This window comes from Myodes glareolus, chromosome 14 (assembly GCF_982192425.1).
Source record: "Myodes glareolus chromosome 14, mMyoGla1.1, whole genome shotgun sequence".
Lineage (NCBI taxonomy): Eukaryota > Metazoa > Chordata > Mammalia > Rodentia > Cricetidae > Myodes > Myodes glareolus.
The window spans coordinates 76,003,570-76,021,726 of NC_142039.1; the positions used below are offsets into that span (position 1 = coordinate 76,003,570).

Here is an 18,157-nt window from a genome sequence, read left to right on the forward strand (position 1 = left end):
CATCACCAACCTCACCACGTTGTCAACCTTACCACTTCACCAACCTCACCATGTCACCAACATCACCATGTCACCAACATCACCATGTCACCAACATCACCGTGTCACCAACCTCACCACGTCACCAACCTCACCACATCACCAACCTCACCATGTCACCAACTTCACTACGTCACCAACATCACCACGTCACCAACCTCACCACGTCACCAACTTCACCACGTCACCAACCTCACCATGTCACCAACCTCACCACGTCACCAACATCACCACGTCACCAACCCCACCATGTAGCTAGGTTTTCAGTTTGGTGAACCCCTGAAATGATGTTCAACCTCAGGCCGCACCCTTCTCCCAGGTGAACTAAATGAACCAAGCACTCCCCCTCCAGCACTCAGCTGTGCTGAACAGACCACAGTTCAGGGGACCAAACAACTGAGCCTGCAGCACTGACTGGGCATACTGCATATCCTGAGGTTAAAATCAGTTAGTAAAGAAACAGAGGAATGGGCTCTGGAGAGATGGCTCACTGGGTAAGAGCAATGGCTGCTCTTCCAGAGGACCTCGGTTTGGTTACCAGCACCCACACAGTAGCTTAGAGCCATCCGTAGCTCCAGTTCCAGGAGATGCAATGGCCTCCTCCAGCCTCTGTAGAGACCAGGTACACAGATGGTGCACAGACACACATGCAGGTAGAATACCCATACACACACAGTTGCACGTGCAGGTAGAATACCCATACACACAAAAAACACCATCACAGCCAGAAAGGGGGAAGAGACCAGAAGAAGCCTCTTGTAAACTTAAACCACACAGGTTGAGGTAAGCTGGTTGTAAAGCACCTCCCCTGAATAGTTCCACACACAGTGTCAGTAAGGGCCATCGTCAGTGCCACGCTGGGTCTTTGTAAGCCTCAAAAGCCATAGCCACACCCGAACTCCTGGTAAAACATCCATCTGCCCTCTCAGGGACGCCTTATTTCTAGGTCATCTTCCGCTGACTGTGAGCTCTCCTGCAAGTTCCTTCCCTGTTTCAGGGAGATTTGATCGACCTGAGAAGATTCAAAGGTGCCTTTATGCCTTTGACTCTCACGCAGTCTGCAGGGCAGTTTGCCCAGGACACCTGTTGAAGTGTGTTAGCATCAAAGAGGGCGGTAGGTCTTTGCATTCCCCTTGCTGCATATTCCCAGCTCAGAGGCAGCTGGAAGAGTTGTATGGATGGAAATGAAGATGAAGCTGTTTGGGAGGGTGTGCGTGGATAGAGGGTCTCCTTCCACCTCTCTTTAGGATTGGACAAACGGGTCCACAAGTCACCCTGGTGCAACTCACCTGGGACACAGCAAATAAACTTTTGTGGAAAGACCTAGAACTGAATGTATCCAGAGAGTCAGACTTGTGCTCTAAGCCATAGGGAGATAAATCAGCTCTTTCCCTTCTGGGAGGAGACCATACCAAGCTTAAAAACAAGGATTCGACTTTGTTTCCTGGTGTTGGGAGCTCTGTTCTCTCTGTAGGGATAGGGCATCTTCCCATTTAAATTCCACAGATGCCTGGCTTTTTTCTCTGCTGGATGCTAATCTACTGTCCTGAGAGGATCATTTATACTTATTACGTGCCAAACCCAACACCCAGCACATAATTCAAGATAACCCCCTCATAAATTCTGTGATGGGATTTATTTATCCCAGATGGGTAGACGTTTTGATCTTTACAACAGCACAGATTTTTATAATTCACTCTGTGCTCTACGATGCACACAGCACCACTCCTGGGGCTTCCTGTGGAGCCCCTGTGTGCTGGGAGGGAAGAGCAAAGACAGCGAATGACAGGGAATCTTGAGGAATTTGCTCTAAAAATGTTCATAAATGGTTTTGGACATGTGTGATTTATTCCTTAAGGATGACCTGTATGGGGCCTGGAGAGATGGCTCACTGGGTAAGAACGTGTCCTGTTTGCTCTTTCAGAGGATCTGAGTTCTGCTCCCAGCACCAACGTCAGGCAGCTCACAGCCATTTGTAACTCCAGGGGACCTTCTTCTGATCTTTGTGGGCACCTGCGCACACGTGCACACCTCTGCACACACCCACACAGAGGCACACACATACACATAATTTAAAATAAAAATAATTTCCTCTCTGGCTCTTTTCAAGTGCTTAAAGTCTGAACAGTTAGGAAAGATCTGTCTGGAAGCTGCCTGGAAGTAGCAGAACGTTTTCTCTCCCACCACCGCACCCATGGCCTTATCCGAAAGGAACTAGAGTTCTTTATGTCCAGTCCAGGAGAGTGGCCCATAGTTTTAAAGCAATTGCAGGCTTTCAAAGAGTGTTTTTAGTGTCTTGGTAGTCTAAGTAAACAAGATTAGTTGCCGGGGTAAATAGGTCTAAATCTCAGGGGCTCACTTAACGCAGTAAACATTTCTTTACAACCCTCAGCCTCAGCCCAGCAACCTTCGGAGGAGGGTGCATGCCAACTGCACTCTGTCTCCTCTGTGTCTTCCCAATACTTCATACTCAGTCGGAGCATGAGGAAGGAGAGTGAGCGCCGGGTGTCAGGAGGCTTGTTGGGGGTTGATTTTTGAAGGAAGCCAAAATAAATAGAGTTTGATGTGAGAGACATTCCAGGTCTCCTGAGTTGACAATTATGTGTGTTCTCAATAGGACACTTTGCCCCACAAGCACATGTGATTGTTAGGTTTAACCTAATTTTTTAGTATAGAAAAGTATTGGGAGGGGGGAAGATAACGAGAATCCTACTCTCCAGAAAAATAAGACCTAGAACTAACAGACACCCCACTTCTCTCTGGAGCTCAGTCACATCTGCCCCCAAGGGGACAGAACAGGAAACATCCAGGAAGCACAGAACTGTGCACAATCTTTTCCCAAGGGTTTTAAATGAAGCTGGGATCAAAAGAAACCAGTCACAGGAGATCATGGATTGCATCAGTCAGTCCTTATGGAAAGTCTAGGACGAGCTGATCTCCGGCGACAGAAGCAGACTCATGGCTGCTCCAAGAAGGAACTGGGGTGGGATGACAACGACAGACTTCACAGTGGAAATGTGGCATGGTGACAGTCACACATCACACACAGCGATGAGGTGAGACCGTGGAATTCTGCAGGATCCGTGCCTTGTAAGGCATATGTAAATAAACACTTTTGTAAAAGGCAGGATCAAGTTGAGTGGGTATGGTGTGCTCTCTTGCCGAGCTCTCCTTTCAGCACCGTCTCCTACGTAGAGGCCTGGGGCTTCAGGGTGTGAAGCTTCGCCTTAAGGGAGGTTTGCAGTGTCTGTGCACCTAGGTTTCTTATTCTACCAAGTGCGAAAATGGATTGAGATCAATAGCTGATTGAATTGATTAAGATAGTGAATTTGAACTGGACATGGTAGCACACACCTTTTACCTCAGTACTCAGCAGGCAACGGCAGGCAGATATCTCTGTGAGTTGAAGGCCAGTCTGGTCTATAACATGATTTCTAGGCCAGCCAGGGCTATCTAGTAAGACCCTGTCTGAAAAACAAAATCAAAAATAGACAGGCCTTAAATTTGAAAGTCCATGGCAATGCAGGGATATATTTGGCTCTTAGCTGAGGCATATTCAGATTTTTCAAATGTAAATTACAGGTTTGAAATTCAAATAACTCAGTGAAAATTTGTTAAAGACTTGGACAGATGCCTCAAAAAAAAAAAGAAAGTATTTAAATTGTCATACGAATATTAAAACATGTTCAGCACCACCGGTTATCACAGAAATACAAAGCAAAGCCACCCAAGATGTACCTACTCATCCAACAGAGGAGATGCACCTACTCATCCAACAGAGGAGACGCACCTACTTGTCCAACAGAGGAGACGCACCTACTCATCCAACAGAGGGATTAAAATTCAAGCCGAGTCAACTAAGTGTTAGCCATGGTATGCACTGCATTGTATAATCATTTGAAAACAACTCAGCTTTCTGACTAACTTGAATCTGGGATCTTGCAATGGTACAACCCTACCTGACATATTCCAAGAAAAACTGATGCAGGAGCTCAATCACCAAAAAGCTTCATATATAAATAACCATTTTATTCAAACAAAGAAAAAATTGGCAACAGCCCAACACCCTTAATAGAAAAATGGGTAAACTGTGGTATGTCCATATAAAATGGAATATCATTGAACAATGAAAAACACAGTGGACTGGAGAGATGTTCCGTGGTTAAGATGGAGCTCCTGCTACTGCAGACGACCCAGGTTCAATTCCCAGCACCCACATCCGGCAACTCACACCTACCTGTAACTCCAACTCCAGAAGATCCTGTGCCCTCTCTGATCTATATAGGCAACTGCACTCTTGTGCACATACCACTCCCCAGCACACACTCCACACACACACACACACATACACACACACACATGTAATTAATTTTTTATTTTTAGATAATAGAATGTGAAGATATACAACATGACATGAATTTCAAAATATCCTGAATGACCTACAGTGTAAGCAAAGAACACCCATGCAAGCTCCACTTAGTCCTAAGTTCTTAAGCATCAAAGACCAATTTATAGTGCAGAGCAGGCCAGTCACAGCCTGGCATTGGGAAACTTGAGATAGTAGCTCACTTGAAGAAACATGACCTCTGAAGTCATAGAATTGTCTTGTGTGTAAATCAGGACACAGACACATCAAAAAGCATTTGTTAAACACTCATAATGCATGCATATGGCTGAATATAATAAAATACTATTAACGTGAAAAGACAAAGAAAAGGGGCTGAAAGGAGAGTAGACACTTCTCTGCCCTTTGCCTTGACGACGAAAAGCTGGGGGACATATGTGTTAACTATCTACATCCTACCCATGCTGCAATGCCAAGTCCCCAAGATGCAGGATGCTGGAAAATTATCTCTAGTCTCTGTCCCCTGAAGACAAATCCACCATCAACCATGCCCAGTGTCCACCGCATAGGTCAAAATATTCCATATTAGATGAAAAAAGTTAAAAGTTAAATGACTAGCCTCCAACCCAGACACATTCTGAAGCTGCAGCTTCCGAAGACAGGAAATAGAACACATGTACCGCATCCCAGGGAAGACCCAAAATAGATGAGAATGCAAATGAGGCTGTGAGAAAAAAAAAACAACAACACTGGATGCATCTTTAAAAAAAAAAATCCAAAATCAGGCTGGCCAAAACTTGGGAGGGGAGGAAATGAGAGTTCGGGAATGGAGTAGCCATCAAAGACAAGAAAACAGACATATGAAGCAATATATGAAGAACCGGGGGAAGACGCCAAGTCTGTCTGGAGATTAACTTAGAGCTGGAGTCCCGTAGATGGGAACATAAAACACTGGGGCATCTGCCTCATCCATCAACAGTGACAAATCAAGGCCAGATGAGGGGGAGCCCAGTGAAATTACTGCAGGACTTCCTCTGCTTCATTCTGTTCCCAGCACCTACATGGCAGTGCACAACCACCTCAGGGAACCAACACCCTTTTCTGCTCTCTGTGGGCACTGCACACACGTGATGCACAGAGAGACACGCAGGCCAAACACTCAGACATAAATAATAAATTCACCCATCTTGAAAAATGTACAGTGGTCATCTGTGAATCTTACCCATTCTAGCCTGAGCTCACAATATTCCCCACTGTGGCTGCAAAAGGATCTATATCTGTTCTCTTAAATACGTTGACCTCTGTGTTTCAGATCTGCATTGTTGGGAGCAGAGGTTGCAAGGTTGGACGCACCTTGGTTACGTCTTCTCTAGGGACGGTAGGGTAGCGCCTGTTCCCTGGTGCCGGTCCCTGTCACATCTTTACCAGCAATCTACATCAGAGCACTTTATTTCCTTGACCATAACTTCTCTAATCTTTGTATCCTCGATGTCCTTGGGTTGTTTAGCTTTAGGCACATTCCTCTGAAAGTGTCTATGACCAGTGGTGGTGGCGATGGGTTTTAAGGTTGCTTGGTTCCGCTTTTCATTTTATTCAGGGGTCATGCATGGCGTTAACCTCCTCTAGTCCATTCCAGACAGCAGCTCCTCGGTTACACCCACGACCTCACCAAGGCCTGAAGCTTCCTTCAGCATCTCACTCTTTCTGGCCATCTCTTCCTGTGGGACTCACCTTGACCTGCCACTCATGCCCCAGTCCCTCCAGGCAACTGAGTGCATAACTGAGTTGTTAACTTCTCCCTCTTCCCTTAGTGGACCCCGTAGGCCGTCAGTCCCAGCGCTCTGAAAACATTCTCATCTCCGCCACCAGCTGGCCTGCCCTTTAGAAGTGCCACTAGGAAAACCACGTCCTCATTAAACCCAATCACACCGGAGCAGCTGAAGGTCAGTGACTTTGGTGGGTTCCTGAACCAGCACTGACTTTGGCAAGGATCCTGCAAGTCTGCTTTGTCTTGGAGTTTTCTGCCCCACACTTCCCTGACACTCCAACCTTGTGCTAGTTCATAGTATTTCGGGAGTGTATCAACATTTCTAGAAGCCCTTAGAATCTGCTCCTTCGTCATGGGAATTGTCTTATTGCAGCTTTTCCTATCACTTCAGGGCTCAGAAGCAAAATACAGACATGTTCCAGCGGCCTCTTAGGCTAGTTCCCCATCGAAGTTGCATGGTGAAGATCAGTGTCCTCCTACCCTAAATGTCATCAGAGAACCTACATCCGGTAACTGATGGAAGCAGATGCAGTGACCCACAGTCAAGCCTGGGCTGAGCTTCTGGAGGTCAGCTGAACAGAGGGAAGAGGGGTTATATGAAGGGGGGGGAGGGTTTAAGAGCATGTTGGGGAAAACCACAGCTGGCCCGAACTAGTGGGAGCTCCTAGACTCTGGGGAACCTGCATAGGACTGAACTAGACCTTCTGAATGCATCAGGATCCAGGTGCATGGACTGGGTGTTTGTTTGTTTGTTTGTTTGTTTTTGGATCCCATTCCTTTTGGTGGGATACTTTGCTCAGCCTTGATACAGCAAGAAGGGGCTTGGTCCTGCCTCAACTTGGTATGCCAGACTTTGTTGACTCCCCAAGGAAGGCCTTACCCCTCTGAGGAGTGGATAGGAGGGTGGGAAGAGGGAAGGCAGGACGGTGGGAGGAGGGGAGGGAGGAGGAACTGGGGTTGGTATGTAAAATGAAAAATAAATTTAAAAAAAAAAAGTGTCCTCAGAACAAACCAATTGCTTTTTCACTTTTAAGAAAGAGGCCCTACATAGTCATCCAAGGCTGAACAGATAATATGGGCTAGCTGCGGGATTGGCTGCAACCCACTAAGGCCCTTTTGGGAACAGAATTAAAGAAAAAAAAAAAAAGAGCCATCAAGGACCTCACAGCTGTCCCCTGTGAGCTGTCCCCTCACAGCTGTCCCCTGTGAGCTGTTATATATAGGAAAAAAAGAAAAAAAAAAGGCTACCACGGTCCCCGAGGAAGAGGGAAAATGCTCATCTTCACAGGAAAACACATCACCGCTCTCTCCCACCCTCCCCCGCCCTCACCTAGAACGTTTCTCTCTGATGACCAGGCCCTGGAAGAAACATTACACAGGAAAGGCCTTACTCCTTTACTCGGTTTCCCTGCCCCCAAACAGATCTGCTAAACAGATTTCCTCCACATTATTGCAGACCTGGTGGAATTTTTGCATTGAAACCCTGGTCCATTTTCAGTCTTTTCCTTATGAAATGTCATGTCTGCCAGCGCTGGATGGACAGGGAGGGACACGAAAACTCGAGATATTTTGACAGCTGAGACACAGAAAGCAGCAAAGCCCTTCTTCTGCAATTTAGTGATGGCCAGTGTTAAGCAAGGTGGCTTCAGCTGGGCCCAATCGAGCTGAGAACCAAGTAGGCTGAAGGCCTTTGAATCTGCCCTTTCAATACAGGGTTCAGGATAGCAAAGCCAGAACCCCCACCATTTCAGCAGCAAAAAATAACATCTTGGTGAAATGAGGGGTTACCCTCTGAAAAGCGGCTCCCTTTGCCCTTATCTTTGTGGAGCTGGGCTGTGCTCAGGGGGTCTCCAGAGTTGCCAACCTCTGAGGAGCTGAGCTATGCTTGGTCTGATGGGCGTGGTCACAGAAATCCTGCAGAAAGGCAGGAGGTGAGATGGAGGTTCCATGTGTGGCCTTATGGCTTATTCCCAAACAGAAGGGACTTGAACTGAGCAGTCTTAATACTCAGAAATATGAAACAGTACAAAACCTAAGATCTTCCCAAATCTGAAATGTGTGGTATTGGCATGGTGTCAAACAGGCTCCCTTATCTGGGAGTGTTTCAAGTTGTATATTTTCAAGTTAGGATGCTCGACTGGTGAAATGTATAAAATATCCCCAAGTCGGAAAACTAAACTTGCAACATTTCAGCTGAGGGGTTCTCAACCAACAATCAGCTGTGACTGCATGTGTCCCAAGTTTAATTATTAGCCTCATGACTTTAGGAAAGACGTCCCCCCACCCCCCATTGCTCTGAGATTCTGTAGAATAAACTGTAGAGATGACTTAGCAGTTAAGAACTTGTAAAGAATCCGAGTTCAGTTCCCAGTACCCACATCAGGCAGCTCACAGCTGCCTGTAACTCTAGTTCTGGGGGATCTCATGCCCCCTTCTGGCCTCCATGTGTATTTACTCATGTGCACATACTCACACATAAACATACATGAATATACATAATTAAAAACAATAAACATAAACCTTTTTTAAAAATGGAGACAGCAACAGGGTTGTTTAATGAGACACAAATAAATGCCCCAACACTTGGTGAGTGAAAGCAAGCTACACACTCAGGAAGAAAACCCTCATACACTGGCCATGTGGCCGCTTCCAAGGACTCGCCCACATTTTCTTGGAATGGGAGTCAAGGATGTGCATACAGTCTGGCCCGTGGTAGGCGCTCAGTAAATGCCTATTAACTTGATTCATTTGCACAGTCCCCTCCATACTAATTAAGCTTTTCATTGCCACCTCAAGTCAACACGGGTCTCAGTAGCTCACAAAGACCAAGCTAATCCAAAACTAATCCAGAAGGAAGGAATTTGTGCAAGAGGGTGAAGGCGTAAGTCACAGACAATCCCACACCAGTTTGGAATTATGATTAATAGAATGGTTATTTATTCAAAGGGGAAAAAACTTACAGATTACCGTCCCAGACAACAGCCCCTCCGCGCGAACAGGAAAGGAGTCCAGGGCCGTTGCTTTTTTTTAAAGGGAGAGAGACCACGCCCCAATGGGCTGGTAACTCAGCGGTGATTGGCTGAAGGAGCTAAAGGAACTCCCACAGCAAGAGGGGTCAGGCCAGAATCAGGATTGGAGTAGTGGAGAGCAAGCAGTGTCTTGGGCTCTTCAGGAAGGGTGGACGTCATGCTGGGGGTTGACCCTACTCCAGGAAACTGCCTGAAGCGCACTCATGTAGACTTCAAGTTTCTCCTGGCAGGTCTATGGGCTCCTGAGCTTATCGTGGGGACTGGAATTATACTTCTGCTCCGCCTGGTGAATGACCAAGGACCTGAATCATCCTGTCAGCCCCCAGCCACCTGACCTTCAGAGATACATTTTGGTCAAACCTGGTTAAAAATGGAACCATGTGTATATGACACAATCACAGTCATGGTCATTCCCTTACCCAGCATGCTCAGCTCCTTTAGTGCACAGCACTGCTTAGAGGTGCGGAAGAGCCCAGGCGAGTTACATGTGGTTTGGGGTTGTTTTTGTTGTGTTTTTCTAGCTGTTATTATTGTTTTCTGTTTTTATTTTGTTTTGTTTTTTGAGACAGGGTTTCTCTTGCCACAGTCCTGGATGTCCTGGAACTTACTTTGTAGACCAGACTGGACTCAAACTCACAGAGATCCTCCTGCATCAGCCTCCCAAGTGCTGGGATTAAAGGATTGTGCCACCACTACCCGACGGCTGTTGTTGTGCCTCGTCTGGTCAGCTGAGTTTCCTCAGCATGAAAACTAGAACATTTGTATCTCACTGATCTCTGATTGCAGAAGGAGCCATTTACCTTCACATGAGGCATATGCTGTATGACAGAAGTGTAGGTTGTGGTTTGTGTGAAAATGAAATGGAAAGTTACCCCGCAGGTTCCCATTAACTCCCCATTAAAGTCCTAAGAAATAGCTTAAAAAAAAAAAAAATCAGACCAGGTAAGGTCTGTCCTGCCTGGTGACAACATGGCTACAGGAAGCTCTCAAAGGACTGTCTGCATTCAAGGTCCAGGTTAGGCCACAAGGGCTGGGATTCACACTTGCCACTCCGGTGCGCACAGCGCAGAGCTCACTCTCCCTTTCTTAGTTTCCATTGCTATACAGAGATACTTGAGACTACACAACGTGTAAAGAATAGAAACTTCTGTCTATCATAGTTCTGGAGGCCGGAAGATCAAAGACATGCTGCTTGCATCTGTTCGCCTCTGGTAAGTGTGTGGAAGGTGTCACACGGCAAAATGGAGCAAGCGTGTTAGCTCAGGCAGCAAGGTCTTTTCGTGCCCTCATGGGACCTCATCCTCTCACCCTCATCTAATCTAACTTCTTCCCAAAGACCCCATTTCCCAGTACCGTGTGTGTGTGTGTGTGTGTGTGTGTGTGTGTGTGTGTGTGCTAATTGCCAGATGACCACTAGAGATCCTCCTACCTCCATGCCTCCAGAGTTGGGATTACAGACACACCTCCATGCCTGGCTTTTAAATGGCTATCCTGAATTTAGGCCCTACTACATTCCCAAGAAGTCCTTTTCAAACTGGGCCATCTCTCAAGCTCCACAAATACCATTAACCTATAACTCTGGGGACTGAGATTTTAACACATAAGTATGGAGGTAATATATTCAAACCTTATCACTAACCTGCAAAGAAGAAACGATGTGAGGTGCATTGCTGCAGTTTGGATCTGTGATGGCTCCCCAAATCCCTTGTGTTAAAAAGACATGCCCTTGGCTTGTTGCTAGGAAAACAATAGAACCTTTCATACATGGGGCCTCCTGGAAGATTCTGGACATAGGAATGCCTCTGACTAGGAGTGTGATCTCTGCCTCTGGGTTTTGCTTCCCAACCACCATGAGGTAACTATGCTGTTCTAGCACAACTAAAGCCTCTGAAATTATTTCAAACCTTTTCTCTTTATAAATCCATTGTGTTGAATATTCCCTGCAGGAACAGACAGCAGCTAACACAAGCATTTGCTACAGTAACAGACAGCAGCTAACACAAGCATTTGCTACAATAACAGATAACAGAAAACACAATCAGTCATGTTCCTCCTTCTCTCTGAATTGAAAGTGTAGCTCAGAAGTAGCCAAACAGCCTTCAGTTTAAGGACAAAATGGCCATAGAAGACTTCACTCCATATTGCCTTAGAATAAGAGAAGGTGATAAAACAGAGGGGGTGTAGTACTAAACTTAGAGACTTCGAAAGACTTCAAAGTAGACATAAATGTCCCCCCTTTTTTGAGAACTGCTGGCAGAGTAGCTGAGTCTTCAGTAACTGCCCTGCTCTCCCCCTCTTTTTGATTCTTTTACCGATCTTGAGATTTAGATACTAGGAACATCAGGAGAAGGGAGAACCCGGTTGTCTGTGCCATGAACTAACTCACCATGGGCTCAGGCAGAGCAGAGTCTGTGTCCCAGTTCCCTTATGAAATAAAGAGCAAAGCTGGCTTGTGCAAGGCTTGATGTGTGAGCCAACGGATGTCTGCAGGACAGAGGTCTCCTGTGTAAAATCTTTTACATGTAAAAGATTTGGGGGGTAGAACTGAAAGAACTATAGTTCAGATAAGTCTAAATCAATTTTTCATAACCCATCACTCTTTGGATTTCTTCTCATAGTCTTTTTTACTATTTTTTTAAGATAGTGACTATAACCACCCTTAATATTGCCCTTCATTTTCTTTTTAAAAAACTAGAGGCAGTGTTACCCAGAAAAGCTGCTATCCCGTGGTGGGCCCTGCAATAACCTGGTTGGCTTCTTCTCTTGCCCCGAGATTTCCTTGGGAGGGAGTTTGTGATTAATGTGGCCTAGCCCAGTAATTCGCAGCATGCTAGCCAGCTCCCCTAGGCTCCAACCATAAATCTAATGAGGTCAAGGACTTAGGGCAGCCAACAAACCACTCTTTGAAAGAGCTGGGAGTGTCAAGCAAGATCTTTTGGAATATTATGGACTAGATCATGGGTTCAGCTTTTGGCTGCCATCAGTCAACTAGAGATTCATAACCCAAAAGTGATTTCTGAGAAAGTACTGGGCGTTTGCCTCAGAACACCAGCTTCTCCCATCCCAAGGCAGAATTTCCCTGTGAAGTTTAATATCCCTTGAACCCCAAGGCTGCAGACTCTTCAGACACAGCCTGGAAAACAAGATACAAAAGGTTCAGATTCTACATCTGTTGCTTGCCAGCCATGTGACCCTGGACAATTTCCTTAGCCGCTCTCCAGGTCACGACAGTCACCAAATGAGAAGAGAGTCAGTGCGTACACTGAGAGCAGACACAAATACCCGAGGAAACATGCTAACTTGACCTGAGGGTCTTTCCGTTACACAAGTTGCCCGCATTTGTTTTTGTTGTTGTTGTTTGTTGGAAATTTTTAATCTCAGAATTCCTTTATACTTTTAAAAACCTTTATCCTCAAGACTTTTGTTTATTCAGAGCTATGCCTACCAATACTCACAGTTTTGTACAAAAACTAAAAGCAAAATAGCCTAAACTGTGAGACACAGAAACTCACACCCCATCAGTTAGCATGGCACAGTCATCATTCACTAGCCACTTAGGGGCTCTGTAGAGCAAGCTGGAAAAGACAGCTCACAATTTTGTGTGCCGACTTTGGCTACACAGACCCCCACCGACACAATGAACACATGATCTGTACATCTCATTGCAAGCGCTAGTGTGTCTCACAATGCCCAGCTTTGACCTGGACGTTGATTTATGTTCCATCAGTTGGAGAACCAAGCCTTTGTGTAATGAACTTCTCAGGCTTCCGTTTCATCTCTCCTTCACACCGTAAGTACCTTTTTTCTCCTCATACTCCCCTTAGCTGAAGTCAGCAACATCTGATGATGATGATGATGATGATGATAATGATGATAATAATGATAAAATAATAACAATAAGAATAATTGGTGCTGTCTACAAGGCAGCAATGTATGTGCCACTGTGCCAAGATCTTAAAAAGCAAGTTACTTAACTCAAGTATAGCAATCTCCACACAATTCATCCATTGCTACTTCAAGTTTATCATAGCAATTGATGGCTGAGGGGGGAGATTCCCCATGTAACACACTTCACAGTTTATACTTCCTAATTTGCTATATTCCTTCCACAATCATGGCATCTTTGTTTTATGTTATTTTTATTTCATGTACATGAATGCTTGCCTGCACATATGTGTGTGTTCTGCATATGTGCCTGGTGCCCACGGAGGCCAGAAGAGAGAATCAAAATATCTAAATCTAGAATTCCAGAGATTCTGAGCTACATATGTGGATGTTAGAAACCAAACCCTGGTCCTCTGCCAGCGCAGCCCATGCTCTAAACCCCTACACCATCTCTCCGTTCCCTCATGGTATCAATGTATTAAGGGAATACAAAAGCCAGGGTTGAACCAGGAGCCCTCTCCTCTAGATTAGCATTATTTTCAAACAAGTTGCTCTTCATTATCAAAATTTCAGCTTTCTTATTTGAGGACATTGGCAAGATGTTCCCCAAATTGATAGCATGTAACAGATTCAGATGAATTTAAACTGTTGTCAAAAAAGTTCATAAATCCGAGGGATCACAGATTTCAACTTCAAAAAGTTCTACTCAGCTACAGTAACAAGGACTGGGTGGTACTAAAGAATGAAGAGGAGGTTCAGTGGGTAAGAGCACCGACTGTTCTCACAGAGGACTGGGATTTTGTTCCGAGGACCCAAATTGCAGCTCACAACCATCCATAGAGCATCTAGTGCCCTCTTCTGCCCTTTGCAGGTACTGCTCCCACATGTCACACAAACATTCATACAGGCAAACACTTCAACACATAAAATTAAAGCAAATAAGTGTTCAAAACAAAGACTGGGTGGTGCTGATGTGGAGACAGATGTGTCGGTGGATGGAACAGACCCAGACTCTGTGAACCAACAAGAGTGCAGAAGAACAGACTCTCAGTGGAAAACCCTGAGACCATATGTTCCAAACATCTGAACACTCCCTTCAGAGCTTACACAGAAGTTAACTCAAACTATCCAAGACCCAAAATAAGATGTGACACTACAAAACCAGCCAGGTAGTGCACACCTATAGTCCCAGCACTCAGGAGGCAGAGACAGGAGGATCTCTGTGAGTTCGAGGCTAGCCTGGTCTACAGAATGAGTTCTAGGACTGCCAAGGCTACAACAGAGAAAACCTGCCTCAAACAAACAAAAGCAAACTGCAAAACCTTGAGCAGACAGCAAAGTAAAGAGTCACGGTCTGAGTTTCTCAGATTTGCTACTTAAAGCATAAGTAACAGATAAACATAGATAAACTAGAATTCGCTGATATGAAAAGTATTTGTGTTTCAAAGGATTTCACTGAGAACCCACAAGACAAAATATTTGCAAATCATATATAAAGGACTTAGTTCTGAAACATATAAGCAGCTTACATAACTCAGTAATATAAACAACTCAACTCGGCAATATAAAGACAAACAGCAGGGTGGGGCAGGGTTTGGGGTTGTTGTTTGTGTGCTTGTTTGCTTGTTTAATCTCACCGCGTAGCTCTGGTTGGCTTATACTCACTGTATAAAACCAGACTGGCCTTGACCTCACTTACAAAGATCCACTTGCCTCTGCCTCCAGCGTCCTGCAATTAAAGCCCCACCACACCTGGTAAGCCAGCTTTAAAATGGGTAAAGGAGCTGAATGACTACTTCTCTAAAGACATACAGATAGCCTTATACATCCCCAAAAATATGCTCAATACTGTCAGTCACAGAAAGATACAAACCAAACCACAGCGGCACCAGCTCACGCTCACTCCATGGTAAAAATAAGAAACACAAGGGCCTGTAAGCGTGGAGAGAGATTAGAGCCCCTGTTCCCTGTCTTCAGAGACTATAACATTTACACAACACTTTTGGAAATCAGACAGTTATTAAAAATGACCATATGACCAAGCAATGCCACTCCTCAGGGTGTGTTAGAACATGTGTTCGCACAAGCACTTGCACAAGGCCCTGCATATCCAACAACTAATCACTTAGCAAATGCAGTGTACCATACAGTTGAACACCATTTGGCAAAAGGAATAAAGTGTTGGTTCATACACCAGCGGACTGGTCACAAATGGCCATGCATTCTATAATTCTATATGAGCTGTCCGTGGCAATAGATTAGTAGTTGACAGGGGCGGAGAGAAAGGGTTTCTTTTAAGGTGATAAAATATTCAGAACTGGACTACAGTGATGTCTGCCCAACCTTGTGAACAGATCACCAAAACTGAAAGGTCTACTTTAAGTGGTCGACTCTTAGTATGTATGAGATTCATCTCTACGGGACTGTCACTTTGCAAAACCAGATCTCATTCCTGAGTTGTATTTCATGTAACTGTATTTCCCTTGCTTTCCTGACCTTCCAATCTACCCCAAGCAGTGATCCTGGAAGCCAAACAAGTTATTAAATACTTTATAAAGTTGAAGTAAAAACTGCGTTGCTAAAAAGGAAATACAGCTTAAGCCCTGGGCAGAGCATATCATAAATTAAAGCTAGAAAGGGCACGCAAATGGAGCCGGTCATGATGCAAGACCTCGACTTGGAGGTGTTTTCAGGGCAGATACGTTCCATAGGTGAGGAAAATAGACCTGTTTTTAACACACAGGTTTTGAGCACTGGATCCCCGTATTCTTGGCTTTTTAGTCCGCTATGGACTCTCCATGCAGACGACCACGTAAATTAGCTAGTGTTGTGTGAGCACTAGACTGGTCGATGGGGGCAGCTGAAAACGTTGGAACCCTGTGCAATCAGACAGGGCTGCCAGGTTGGCAACTCCACAGGCCTCCGGACCTGCCTGATTCCTGGATTCCTCGGCTACCAGCTGTCCTCCCACTGGTTCCCCGCTGTGGAAAGCAGTGGGGGCCGCCCCCAGCCCAGCAGTCTGGGAGCCGGGCTGTCCTTGGCAAGTTGTTGTTGTTGTAAAATATAGACAAACAGGGCAACTGCGCTTTAGGCAAGCAAGAGTCGAGGGACATTTAGAAGAATTAAAAAGACGCACAAGGCCACCACCCAGCTCTTCATGCACGCATGCAGGCACGCATGCACGCACGCACGCACGCACGCACGCACGCACGCAGCCGAGGCCTTGCAAACACTCCCTTGCCCTCTCAACCGTTCTTGGCTCGTGAAACATATTTCAAATTCCTCCAATAGGTTACCCTGGAGTTGCTTTTCCCCTTAAAGGAGCCGTTCTCAGGAGTATCCCTGAGGCGGCTGCTGGGAAACACAGCGCGGGTTAAGAAGAGTAGAGACCTCTTCTTTGCTCTTGTCCTCAAGTGGCCACATGTTCACTAACCCTATTAGCTTGAAGAATTGCCAACCAAAGGGATTCGAGAAATAAAAGAGGTAGTGAGAGTTCCAAGCCCCAACCCGGCTTCCATACAACCCCAACTTTCATTCCTCAGGGGAGATACATCATGTCCGACTGAAGAATCTGGGTAGTCTGACAAAATCTGAACCTTCCAAATGCAAATATTTTATTGTTCACAAAAAGGTCATTCAGCAAACTAAAGCCAGAGAAAGGAAATGGGGTGGAGGGGAGATCATGGAGATTTAATGAGAATTAAAGAGATGAAAAAATAAATAAATAATTCCTCCCAAAGCTACTTTGCTGGATTATATGCAAATAATCAGAACCACATTGTGTGGGGGCAGCCGCCCTTGAACTGCGCTAAGATTCCTAAGTTAATAGAAAGATGTTCAGCAAAAGTTAAACTGAAAACAGCAAACACGTCTGGGGTTCTGCCAGACCTCAGAACAGCTTTTTAAAAAAATGCTTAAGATTTCATTCTTCCCAAAATATCTAGATGCCTGTAGGATAATTCCCCCTGCCAACAGTGACTAAACTGGGAGGCATCGGGAACCCTCCCTGTACTTCAATCTGGATTCATTTACTGGGAAGTTTCCCACCAGCCTCATTTAAGCCAAGCATTTGCTTACAAGTTCAATGCATTTTTTTAAAAAGAGAGAAGTGTTTCTATGGAGTAGTACTAAATATATGTCCATTCAAAAGGTGGGCTAAATGTCTCTTCCAGGAGAGAAAAGAGAAAACACCGTAGGAAGAAAAAAGCCTGTGTTGGTATTCGACTTACCAAGGTTCCTTGTGAATTCCTCTGGTCTCCACCCTGACCAGTTTATGCCTGAACACGAATCCCACCTGTCAGCTGCTGCAAGGCCTGCTCCTGTAGCAAGCTATTTCACAAGTGATGACTAAGTCATGGAGGACCTGAAGGTACAACCAAAGAATTCTTGCATTAGTAGGTGGTTTTCCCCCTGTGTTAAAGGGCATGCACAATAAAATGTCAAGCACACCCACAGGACTGAACACTGCAAACCACCAACCATTTTGGTTTTCATACCTATGCCACAATCTGTGCTGTTTTGCTTGATACCTTAAACTTCTACACACATTAGCTAAACCAAATCACTGCCTGCTTCCCGGGACCAAGATGAATATGCACTATGTTCCTCAAGCCCTTCTCTGCCCAAAGATGTCTAGAACGCTGGAGGAGACAGGGCAGGGCAGAAAAATTGCTGTGCAGCCTCCCTCCTGAGTTAGGAATGTTTCTAAGGGCAGCGTCTTTGGTGTAAGAATCTTGCATCCAGACCTCTAAATGGACTGCTGCTAAAAGGCACTGTTGAGGTTTTCTATGGGTTCAAGTTTAGTCTACATCAGCCAATAACTGGGAACTCTGCTTGCTTGTGAAATACTGCCTGTAGCTCCTCTGTGGACAGCAATGCAAAGCAGATCAGGAGTTAGCCAAGATTAGTGCATCTGATGGAAAAGGTACCACAAACAGCCCAACAGCCCAGCCTAACCCCTGACCCTCTGACCCACCCCACCCCTACTTTCTTGTTTCAAAGCTTCACAGTTACAGCAAACTGAAGAAATGGCTACATGCACTTCTGTGAGCACTGGCGGCTCTGGCTAGCAGGGCATTTTATTGGAGTTTT

General features: G+C 45.4%; 1 long non-coding RNA gene across 1 annotated transcript in view; it reads right to left on the bottom strand.

Moving 5' to 3' along the window:
* Positions 1–17,417, bottom strand: part of LOC146892123 (uncharacterized) — a 29,278-nt gene extending 11,861 nt beyond the window's left edge. Inside the window, exon 1 of the long non-coding RNA XR_015005246.2 lies at positions 17,296–17,417. This is a non-coding gene — a long non-coding RNA (uncharacterized LOC146892123). The remainder of the gene's footprint in view (positions 1–17,295) is intronic.
* Between the last annotated feature and the right edge of the window lie 740 nt (positions 17,418–18,157).